Source organism: Thalia democratica, chromosome 5, assembly GCF_965202585.1.
Source record: "Thalia democratica chromosome 5, ktThaDemo2.hap1.1, whole genome shotgun sequence".
Classification (NCBI taxonomy): Eukaryota; Metazoa; Chordata; class Thaliacea; order Salpida; family Salpidae; genus Thalia; species Thalia democratica.
In genome coordinates, this window is record NC_139169.1 from 4502658 (window position 1) to 4514881 (window position 12224).

Genomic DNA, 12224 nt, shown 5'->3' on the forward strand with positions numbered 1-12224 from the left:
ATTTAAATTAGTACTAGTAAAATTAAAACCTTAGATCTTTTGAATATTTTTTAAACTATAAAATTGTGGAAAGTTCTTTGTAATAACAAGTTTATTTCTTTTAAAACTCTTGGTCATAATAATTTGAATGCCTTTGAATTGTTTATTGACCTAACATAATAAACTTTCGAAATACTAATTAATGTTTCATATAAGTGTTAAGCTCTACATTTATTGCACATCCAAAGATGATTTGTGATCACTTATACAAGTTATTAATTATTAGCGACCAAAGTACTTTATTGTAATTTACCCAATCATAAATACAATTAATAAGAAAACCTTATTACTATAAACAAAAAAGTCCAGTGTAAACACACAACCAGTCTTTAACGCATTTCAATTTTGAGAAAGTTATACTTTTTTAAGAGGTTAAAAATGGTATATTAAACATTGATAATTTGTTAAGGTGCTTTGGATATCAATATATATATATATATATATATATACTATAATAAACGTAATGATTTGATAATATATTTTAAGTGGTAGTTTGTATTAATACCTCTAAAGGAAGATCTAGACGTATTAAGTTCGTTGAAATATAAAAACAATAACTTTCTAAGATAATATTCTTATAAAAGTTTTCATATTTTCTATGTTAAATTAACAATTAAGTTCGATAGAAATTTCAAGTACTCGTACGACTAAAACCTTGCCAAAATTTCATTAAATTTTAACTGACTTAACATAAAAAAAACGTAGTTAATTTCTTTAAAAAAAGTTTTTTTTTTAAACTTCTGTAAATAAGATTAAGTTGCAAATAATTTTATTTTATAAATATTTCCCATACACTATGTCTAATTTTTTTTTGTGTTATCTTTAACATTTCTTTGGTAAGTGTTCTATTTTTAATTCACAATTTTATAGTTTTAAAGCAATTTTTGAATAATGACCTTTCGAAATAACTATTTATTCTAAATTTATATATGCTAACAATTTAAGTAGTGTATTAAACTACTGTTTAGAAATTGTGTCTCTACATACTTTTGACTAAAAAACAAATACTGTTGTATATATTCGAAGTATGTAGTTCGAAAATCTTTAATTTGTTTACATTGTTGACAAATTTTAAGTTCAGATACAACCACCTGTTGAAGTAAAAATAATGAAGTTTCAATCAAGGACATATTACTTATTTTTTAACAATATAAACTAGCAGTTTACGGTTGTTTTAGCTTGAAATAAATTAGAATGTCAATAAAAACAGTTATTTTTGTTACCTATACAAAACATTCTCCACGTTTTAATAACTTATTTTATTAGGTTTTATTAATTTTAAGGTTTCCATTTTGAGACTTGTATTTCACGAACAAGAATTAAAAACCAATATTTATAGATGTTTCTTAAATCAATTTTAAACTATATGAAGTTGTTTTGCTTTACCATTTTAAATAACTTATAATCATTTAATATGTTGGATATTTTTTTAAACGAAAATACACAGAGTTATTCATTTTTATTATCAACTATCCTAAACTGTAAGTTGATTGGTTAAAAAAATGTAAAAAAATCTCGTCATAACTCTTTAAAAAGTTTTATTTAAATGCATGTGAGTTTTTTAGTGACGGAACATAATAAAATTCAGAACTACTGATTTTATTTTCATAAATATTTTAAACCGCTTTTTATGTGTTCATATGTTAATATGATTATGATATCTGTAATCACTTGTAAAATAACAATAAAAAATTTGAGCTTTGACCATAGAAAAAATACAAATTGATACCAAAACTTAATCGTAAGTGCAAATTCAATTATAACCTATTTTGAGAGTAATTAAGTGTTTTGTAAAATACTTATAATATATTACATTTTTATAAAACCATACTTTGTTTAATCTAGAAAATATAAGTTGAAATCAAACAAGCATTTATAATCATCATATTCTTTTAAATACCTTTTATCAAAAGTATGAATTTTAAGTTGATTTTAGCTTTATGATATTTCTTTGTATATTCTAAGATAAATCCAAATAAAAATATCCGTAAGAATACACTAAAAATATTATGTTAAGTACTAAAGTTATAAAAAGTTTTTGTATATTTTAATCTGATACAATTTTAACTTTTATTACGATTAAAACCTTAAACTTTTTGAATTTATTTCAATTATAACATTGTAATAAGTACTGAGTTATAATAAATTAATTTCTTTTGAAAATCTTGGTCATACTAACATACAAATCAGCTTTTTAAAAAAAAAGATTTCGTATATAATTTAGCACTTAGTACAGCTGTTATTTTGCATTGTTTTTTAAACTGTTTTATATCTTTGTTGTACAATACCTGTAAATTGATACATAAATTAAACAGCTTTATAATAGTTAACGAATAACAAGCTTTAACAACGACAATTTAATGTAAATGTTTAGACAAAATGAATTACACAGTTTTTAAACATTCAACTATTCTTTTAAAAACTGTTTATCGTGCATAATTGTTTATGTAAGCTGTGTATACATATTAAGTTATAAATCCTAAGTTAGTTTAAGTTTAATTTATTGTTTCTTGAAGCTTTTAAAACTATAGTAACTTCAGTAAAATTTTAACTACAGTCAGAATACTAATTTTATATCAACTTAGATTACTAAATACATCATCTTATAATACTTCCAATTTAAATTAACTGGTAATATTTTACTAAAAAGTTTGAAATATTATTTTAACACAACAATGTTGACAATTTTTTTTTACTTAACCAAAGTTTAAAAACCAACAGTTATGAGAATTAATCTTAATATTGATCTAAAATTGTATTATACATCTTCTACATTTTTTTGAATATTTAAAAACGCTGACTATACTTGTTTTTTTTATAAATAAACACAAAAATATATAACTTTACATATCAAACACGTATGATATATTAGTACATTTATAAAAAAAATAAAAAAAATTATCAAAATTTTTGAATAAAATATTGGATGTGAAATGTTTAGTGACGTAGTAAAATAAAATACCAATAATTTACTTTATTTTCATGTATAAATTTAGTTAAATAAAGTAAGTTTCATCATTTTAAAAAAAGGTAACTGTTTGTAATCACTTATATAAGTGATATAAATATTAATGAGTAACGACGCGAGAAAAAAAAAGTATATATTGTTATAATAAATATTATATTATAATAAAGTATAATAGTTAACTATGTTTATTATCGCAGCTTACATATGTATATAAAAAGGTTTAGCAAAATAAACATAGCCTTTAAAAAATCATTTTATTTTTCTAAAAGTTCTGCATTCAAATATTATGAGTATTTGATAGCTATATTATGTAAAATAAAAACTAGTTCTAATTCTATACATAATGCATTCTTTATAAAAAAGTAAGAAATGGCTTACAGTTTTTTTTTGCAATAATGTTTTAATTTTATAAATAAATAAATTTAGTTATGTTTTTTTTTAATGTTAAACTTGTTGTAGTAAAAACTATAATTTTTAAGGAATTTTTATAGTATAGATTTTCCTATTCGTGTCACCAATAAGTACTGTATATGAAAACAGTACTTTCAGCTTTATTTATTTGATACTTTTAAAGTTATTTTTATTTTATATTGAATTTACTTGAATTTAAAGTTTTTAAACCAATTACTGAATTCATATTTCTTAAAATGAAATAAGCACAAAATTATTATACATAATACTCACTTCAAATATAATCTGAAAATTAGCAATGAATAATTATTGGCTGAAACTGAATTTTAATAGCTAAATTATGCAATAAAACAAAGCTCGCGCCTGTCAAACAATGTTTTTACCGAGGTTGTTACCTAGATATATGCGAACCTGGCAATTAACTGACTTAACGCGTTATTACAATATCGATGACGGTTGCTTAAGCTAGAGTTTAGAATTGATTTAGCTATCATTTAAACTTAGCCTAATTAAGTAGTAAGATTGTTAGAATGCTTAAACTAGTAGTATAAAGAAATCAAGTCTTAGAAACAAAAAGGTGTATTACAATGAATAACACATCAAAAAAATGCAATAAAACACAACACAACAAACTGATAACAAAAAAACAAAAATACTGCTTTGGCTTGAAAGCCAAAGTGAAAAACATCGCTATTTGTCAAGAAAATGGCGTTAGCGTCAAGCTACAACAAATCAAAACGTAAGCGATAACAAAACTCAGCGACCAAAGATACTAAAACTTGTAACGCCTTTGGTGTTAATATTTCATTATATTGAAATTATCTGTAATTTGATTTTACATAAGTTTAAATAAATAAACTCTGCTGTTGATAAAATTAAATTGAAGTTAATTGTACTTTTGATTTTACATAAATTTAAATAAATAAACTCTGCTGTTGATAAAATTAAATTGAAGTTAATTGTACTTTTGGTTTTGCATAAATTTAAATAAATAAACTTTGGTGTTAATACTTCATTATATTGAAATTATCTGTAATTTGATTTTACATAAATTTAAATAAATAAACTTTGGTGTTAATAGTTAATTATATTGAAATTATCTGTAATTTGGTTACATAAAATTGAATAAATAAGCTTTGTTGTGGATAATTAATTAAGAAGCAAGCTGCTTTTGGTGCTCTTAATAATCTCTGAAATTTACAAATCAACTTTAATCAATTTAAAATAAACTAGTGGGCCACACCTAACTCTTGGTATAGCATAATGAGTAATAGATCCAAGCCCCCAAAAAAGGATAGTATGTTCTCTAAAGAGAACATACATCATACTTTAGACAAGGTCAACAACCCCGAAACTCGCTGTAGCCAACGTAACATTGACAGAGGGATCAACAAAAGGGGTGTTGACCCACACTCTTCGCGCCGTAGCCAACCTGGTCCATCAGACCAACCACAAGCAACGTGCGAAAGATAAACTAAGCCCTTTTAAACTAAGTAATGAGAAAAAAAAAAAGAAAGCCACTTTCAAATGCTAAAAAACTATTAAGTGTTACAACAACTCTAAAGGCATTTATTTCCTCTTCATATATAGATATTACTAAGTTCTTTACTATAGAGAAAGTTGTTGCCATAAAATTTTGCAATGCTTGAAATTTTTTAATTCACCTGTACAAATGATGAAAATGATTTATTCCAATACATAACCTCAAATTAAAAAATGCAACTAGTTTAAACTAAAACTCTTACTAAACTATAGTTTAAATGCAAGCCATAATTTTTAAGGTATTTACATTATAACTGTAGAAAATTTAATTTAATTTCTATTGTTATTTAAATAATTGTTAAACTAGTTTTAAGTCCTTTTTGTTTTTTAGTTTTAATTGTTGAAAAAATTTTGTGCTAATGATTATATTTTAATTATATATTTCTTCCTATTGTTTAACATTAATCATATAAATGGTTAAGTTTATTTTATATTTGGAAATTAACAATCGGTATGAAAAATAAATAAAGAAGTAAATTAAATATTTAAGGCTAGATTAATTTAATATCCTAATTTAGTTTTTTAATCTGATTAAAGAAAAACACTTTACTTTGTTACTTATAGTTAAAGTTTAGATAAAGAACTATATTTCTTAGTATACGTTTTTTATATGTATCCCTACTGTAGTTTCCCATGTATAAAACTTGTTGCATATTATGAGTATTAAATACTTATATTATATAGAGTATAAACTGTTATAACTAAAAAATCATATTTGTTTCGTTTTGGTTTCTATTTTCAAAATTTGGTAATTTACTATTGTTTTTTAATCAGTTTGTTTTATTTGTTAAAAAAGCACAATGATTAATTTATGCCATATTCTTAAACAAATAGTCTTTAAATATAAGTTAAACTATTAAAAAATTGTAGTTCAAATTAACCATAGTTTCTGAAAAATGATACGACAAACAATTTTCTTAGTGACATGACTAAAAAGACATTAAAAGGTTAATACTATGAAAAATTAAAATTAATTACTTAAAAATAAGCTAAGATAACTTTGCTAAACTTAAAAACTTTAAAGAACTTCAGATAAACGATTAAGTAATTCTAAGTTTATTTAAAAACTAGTTATAATTATTTAATTTATTCTATTTTTATTAAAACAACTATATACAGAGTTGATCATATTTACAATAACTATCTATAACTGTAATTTAATTTTAATTGTAATCTTTTAAAAAGTATAAAAGAAGATCGTCACAACTTTTGAAAAATTTGTATTTTAATTATTTAATGACGTAATATAATAAAACTCAGAAAAACTGATTTTATTTTTATATACATTAAAAACCTATTTCTATATCAATTATGCTTGGACATTTGGGCTAATTATTTGTAATCACTTGTATAAGTGATAAAATAGCTTTAGAATTACGACTAGGGAACATTTATATATCAAATTGATAACTAATCTTTTGAGCGCAATTGAAACTTATTTGTGAGAGTAAAAAAGTATATTGTAAAATGCTTATAACCTGTTTATTTTTTAAAATTGTACTTAATTTAATCTTGAAAATATAAGCTGAAAACTTAACAATCAACATATTGATTTAAATATGTTTTATCGAAAGTATTATTTATAAATTATCTGAAATGATGTTTTTATTGATATTTTACAATAAAAACACAGACAAAAATGTCCGTAAGAATATAATAGAAACTGTTTTTTAACTACTTAAATTATAAAATAAGTATTTTCTAAATTAACGAGATTTTAGTACTTGTACTACTAAAAACTTATATTTTCTGAATTTAATCAGTTGTAACAAAAGTTCTTAATTACAATAACTTAATTTCAGTCGAAATTCTTGGTTAGATTAATTTGCAAATGTGTATTTAAAAGAAACACTTTTCCATTCTTAATTTAGCACTTAGTACGTTTGTATTACTGTATTATACTTTTAGATAATCTATATCTTTATAATACAATACCCGTGTAATTGATATATTATTGAAATAGTTTTAAAATCATCAACAAGTGAGCTATAAAATTATTTTATTGAGCAGTTAAGTGATAAAAACTTCAATAAAACATCACTTGTTAGTAGGAAATAGCAACTTAATAAAGCATTAACATAGTTGCTACTTTTAAAGAAGTTTTTATCTAAAAGTAAATTGTTTAATAAAAACTTTCAATTTTTTTTATAAGTTAATACTTTAGTTTAGAATACATGTTTTTAATAACTCTTATACAGTTTTCAATATAATTTTTCATTGTAATATTTTATTTCCAATGTAATTTTTTATTGACGTTTTCTAATAAAAAATCTCGTTAGAACATATTAACAACCGCTTACGAGCTAGTTAACTAACCTATTAATAATTTTTATTTTCAATTGTTACCACAGCTCGACAAACTTAATACTAGTATTAAAACTTTGAAAAAACATTGTTAAATTATTTTTAGTTAACATAGAAAAACATAGGTTTATTTAAAACGGTATGTTGTTCTAAAAATTTCATGTTTAATGTCAATTTACGTTCTTATTAAAAACACTTTCATATACACTTAGTAAATTTAAATAATTTTTCTTTTGTGTTTAATTTTTTTTTTATTAAGTAATGTATGTTTACTTAATATTTTTGTAGTTTTGAAACAATAAACGAATAATGAGCTTTTAAAATAACAACTTATTCTAAATCTATAAATGCTAAAAACTTAGTATTGTATCAAACTATTGTTTCAAAGCTGTGTTGGTACATACTTTTCACTGAACAATAAATATTGTAGTCAAGATTCAAAGTATGTAATTCGAAAATTTTAGATTTGTTTAAATTGTGTGCACTATTTGCTGAAGCTCTTAAAACTGTAAAAATAATTAAGTTTCAATCAAGACCAATGTACTAATTATATATCAATACACACAAGCAGATTATAGTTCCAGGGTTGCAAAAAAGCCTGGAAAACCTATAAATTCAGAAAATTATAAAAAAAAAACCTGGGATCAATAATTACCAAAAACTTCAGTTAAAACCTAGAATCTTAAACAGCTTTTACTTGTTAAGTAATTAAATTTAGGTTTCAAACAAAGAATCGATCGTATAGATAATTTTTTTTTTGTCTTCATCAAACATTTTTTTATTAATATTCATTTGAAGTATCTTTACAGTATGTTTTCACGGTTTTTATACTAACGTTCACAGTTTTTAACCTTAAACTTATCTTTAAACTACAAATATAGCTAAAAATATACCTAAAAACTTTTATTTTTAAAACCTGGAATATTTTAGAAAATTTTGAAAAAAAATTCTCAAAAACTAGTGGTAACCTCAATGTAAACTAGCAGCTTATAGTTCTTTTAGTTTGAAATAAATTAGATCCGTCAATAGAAATAATTGTTTTGTTACCAATCTAAAACGTTTTACAGCTTTAAACTAATTGTTTTAAAACATCCATTTTGGAACTTTGTCTTAACTTTGAGACTTCTACTTTAGAACTTTATAAATTCACAAATAAAATTTGTAAAAATAAATTTAACACTATTCAAATCTAAATTAAACTTTTTTTAAGTAGCTTTACTATTTTGAATAACTTATAATCATTTATGTGTTCGATTTTTTCTTAAAATAACTAGACACAGAACTTTTTGTTTTCATTATAAACTGTGTTGAACTCTAAGTATACACATTTAAAATATGTAAAAAAAACTTGCTGTAAGTTTTGAAAAAAATTGAATTATTTAATGACGTAATATAAAAAAAAACTCAGAAATACTGACTTTATTTTCTTGTATAAATAATCAGCGGTCTCTGAGGCAATTGTTAGAAAAATGAGGTATGTTATTTATAATCACTTGTAAAAGTGATAAAACACTATAATAATCGACGACTCTTGAACAATTGTTTATGTTATTGTTAATACTTCAATTTAGGCACTAGTGAAAATGTAAGTAAACCTCATTTCTAAGAGTAAACAAGAATAATGTAAAATACTTATAACATATTTCTTTTTTTATTATACTTTATTCAAGTAGGTTTTAGTAGTCAGATTTTTATATTATTATTAATAGTATAGAATTTAAATTGTTTGAACTGATAATTTTATTGATGTTTTCCAATCAGAGTCTCCATAAAAACGTCCGTAAGAGTATAATAACAAGAATTTGTTAAAACTTTGAAAAAACTTTTTTGAATTAATTTTGTTTAACATGAACAAACGTAGTTAAATTTAAAACATCTAGTTGTTTTAAAATTTATCTGAAGTTAAATGTTCGTTTACTTTTCTTAAAACACTTTTATATACACTTAGCACATATTTATATTTGAGAATTGTGTTTCACTTAAGTAATGTATGTTAAATTGATATTTTCGAAGTTTTGAAATAGTCAACAAAGAATGAGATTTATGATAACTATTTTTTCTATACTTATATATGGTAATAACTTAAGTATTTTATTAACAGAGTTGCCGAAAAAACTGAAATCCTTAAAAACCTGAAACTTGACAATTTCGGCTAAAAGACTCAAGAAAAACTTAGAATTTGAGTAATTAAAAAAAAAACCTGAAATTTTTAACAAAAATCACTAATGAGCCTGGAAAAAATTGCCAAAATCATTTGCAACCCTGTATCAAACTATTTTTTTTCAAAATTGTGTTAATATATACTTTTGACTGAACAATAAGTACTTTATTACATATTCAAATTCTGTAACTCCAAAATTTTAAAATAGTTCAAATTCTGAACATAGTCTGTTAAACTTTATAAATCTTTAATTAAGTTTCAAATCAATAATTAAAGTTTTCAAAATAGTTTAAATCTAAAAATATAAACTTCAATCAAAGTCAATGTAATGATGTGTTATCAACATAAACTAGCAGCTTATAGTTTTCTTAGTTTAAAATAAATTAGAGCTGTGAATAAAATAGTTTTTGTTACTAATTAAAAAAGTTCTGAACGTTTAAGAAAAACTATTTTAACTTAATAATTTCAAAAGTTTTTTTATAATGTTTTTGCTTCTGTTTTGAGACTTTTTTATTTGCTTTTTTTTACGTGTTTTTTATATTGACGAATACAATTTATAGAAAGTTTTAAAATTTTTCAATTCAAAACAAAACTTATTTAAATTGTTTTATCTTTTTTATATTGATTGACTTACAATCATTTAATATCTTCTTTTTTTCTTAAAGCAACTACACACAGAATGAGTAGTTTTTTTAGTAAAATATCTTAAACTATAAGTAAATACATTTAAGTTATGTAAGAGAAGCTTCCTGTAATTTTAGAAAAAAAAAGAATTATTTAATGACGTAGTATATTGAAACTCAGAAATACTGATTGATTTTCGTGTATATATAATTGGTGGTTTCTGTAAGTATTCTCAAAAACGTTATGTACATTATTTATAATCACTTGTAAAAGTGGTAAAAGATTACGATTATCGACGACTCGGGAACAATTATATATGTTATTGATAATACTTCAACTTAAGTATTAGTGCAAATGTAAGTAAACCTCATTTCTGAGAGTAAACAAAAACAATGTAAAATACTTTTAAGATATTTTTTTTTATTAAATGTTACTTTGTTTAATCTGTAAAATATAAGTTTAATACATTAAATCTTCATAGTGGACTTTTTATATCGCTATTAACAGTATAGAATTTAAATTGTTCGATAATTTTTTTGATTTTTTTCAATAAAAGTTCACAAAAACGTCCGTAAGAATATTATAAAAATAATTTAATAAGTAATACGATTGAAAATTTGGAAAACATTGTAAAGTTGTTTTCGATTAACACAGAAAAAAAAAAAAGTTAAATTTAAAACATCAAGTTGTTTTGAAATTTTTTTTTAAGTTACTTTCCTAGAAGCACTTTCATATACACTTAGTACAGTTTTGTATTTTATCGTTTTTAAATAAAAAATGTATGTTATATTGTTATTTGTGTAGTATTGAAATAATCAACGAAGAATGAGCTTTTAAGATAATTATTTGTTCTAAATTTATAAATCCTGATAATTTAAGTACTGTATTAACAGGGTTGCCAAAAAACCTGAACTTCTTAAAAACCTAAAATTTCACAGTTTAGGCCAAAAAACTCATGAAAAAACCTGCAATTTGATAAATTTTGAAATAAAAATCTGGAATTTTGAACAAAAATCACTAAAAAGCTTGTAAGAAAATTGCCAAAATTATTTGGTAACCTAGTATCAAACTATTTTTTTCAAAGTAGTGTTGGTACACTTTTCGACTGAACAATAAGTAGTGTAGTACATAGTCAAGTGTAATTCAAAATTTGAAAAATTATTGAAATTTTATGCACAATCTGTTAAAGATTTCAAAACTTTAATGTAGTTTCAATCAAGGCCATGATACTTATATTTTAGCAATATAAACTAGCAGCTTAATGTTCTCTTAGTTTGAAATAAATTAGAGCTGTCAAAAAAAAAAAATTTTTGTTACTAATTAAAAGATTTCTACAGGGTAGAAAAAATATTTTAACATGATAATCTTTTTCTTGATTTTGAGGCTTCTTCTTTGATACTTTTCAAATTCACGAAAACATTTTCAAATTATATTTATCATTTTTAGTTCAAGGTTAAACTTATTTAAATTTTTTTAGCTTATCGATTTTAATAACTTATAATCATTTGATATGATGAATGTTGTTTTATTTAAACTACTATACACAGAGTTATTAATTTTCATTATTAACTATTCTAAGCTGTAAGTTAATCTGTTTAAAAAATGTAAGAAAAGTTCGTCATAAATTCTTAAAAATTTGAGTTTTTTAAGTGACGTAATATAATAAAATTGAAAAATACTGGTTTTATTTTCATATATATTAAAAACCGGTTTCTATAGTAGTCGTACTTGGATGATGACTGTTAATTATTTGTAATCACTTGTAAAAGTGATAAAACTTTTGTTGATAACGGCTATTGAACAATTACATATCAAAACAAAACTTAAACTTTAGCACAAGTGCAAATTTAATTAAAACTTATTTGTGAGAGAAACAAGTATATTGTAAAGTTCTTATAACATATTTCGTTTTTTATTAAATAATTCTTTGTTTAATCTGGAAAATGAAAGTTGAAATCAAATTAAGCCTTAATAATCAACATGTTCTTATTATCGAAAGTTGTTTTAAGTTGTTTGAAATTATGATTTTATTTGTAATATAATAAAAATCCCAACAAAAAGTCCGCAAAAATAAAATAAAAACAACTTGTTAAATACTTAATTTATAAAATAAGTGTTTTTAGTATTAGTACGATTAAAACCTTTTTTTTTTAATATTTTCAATTATTACTTTGT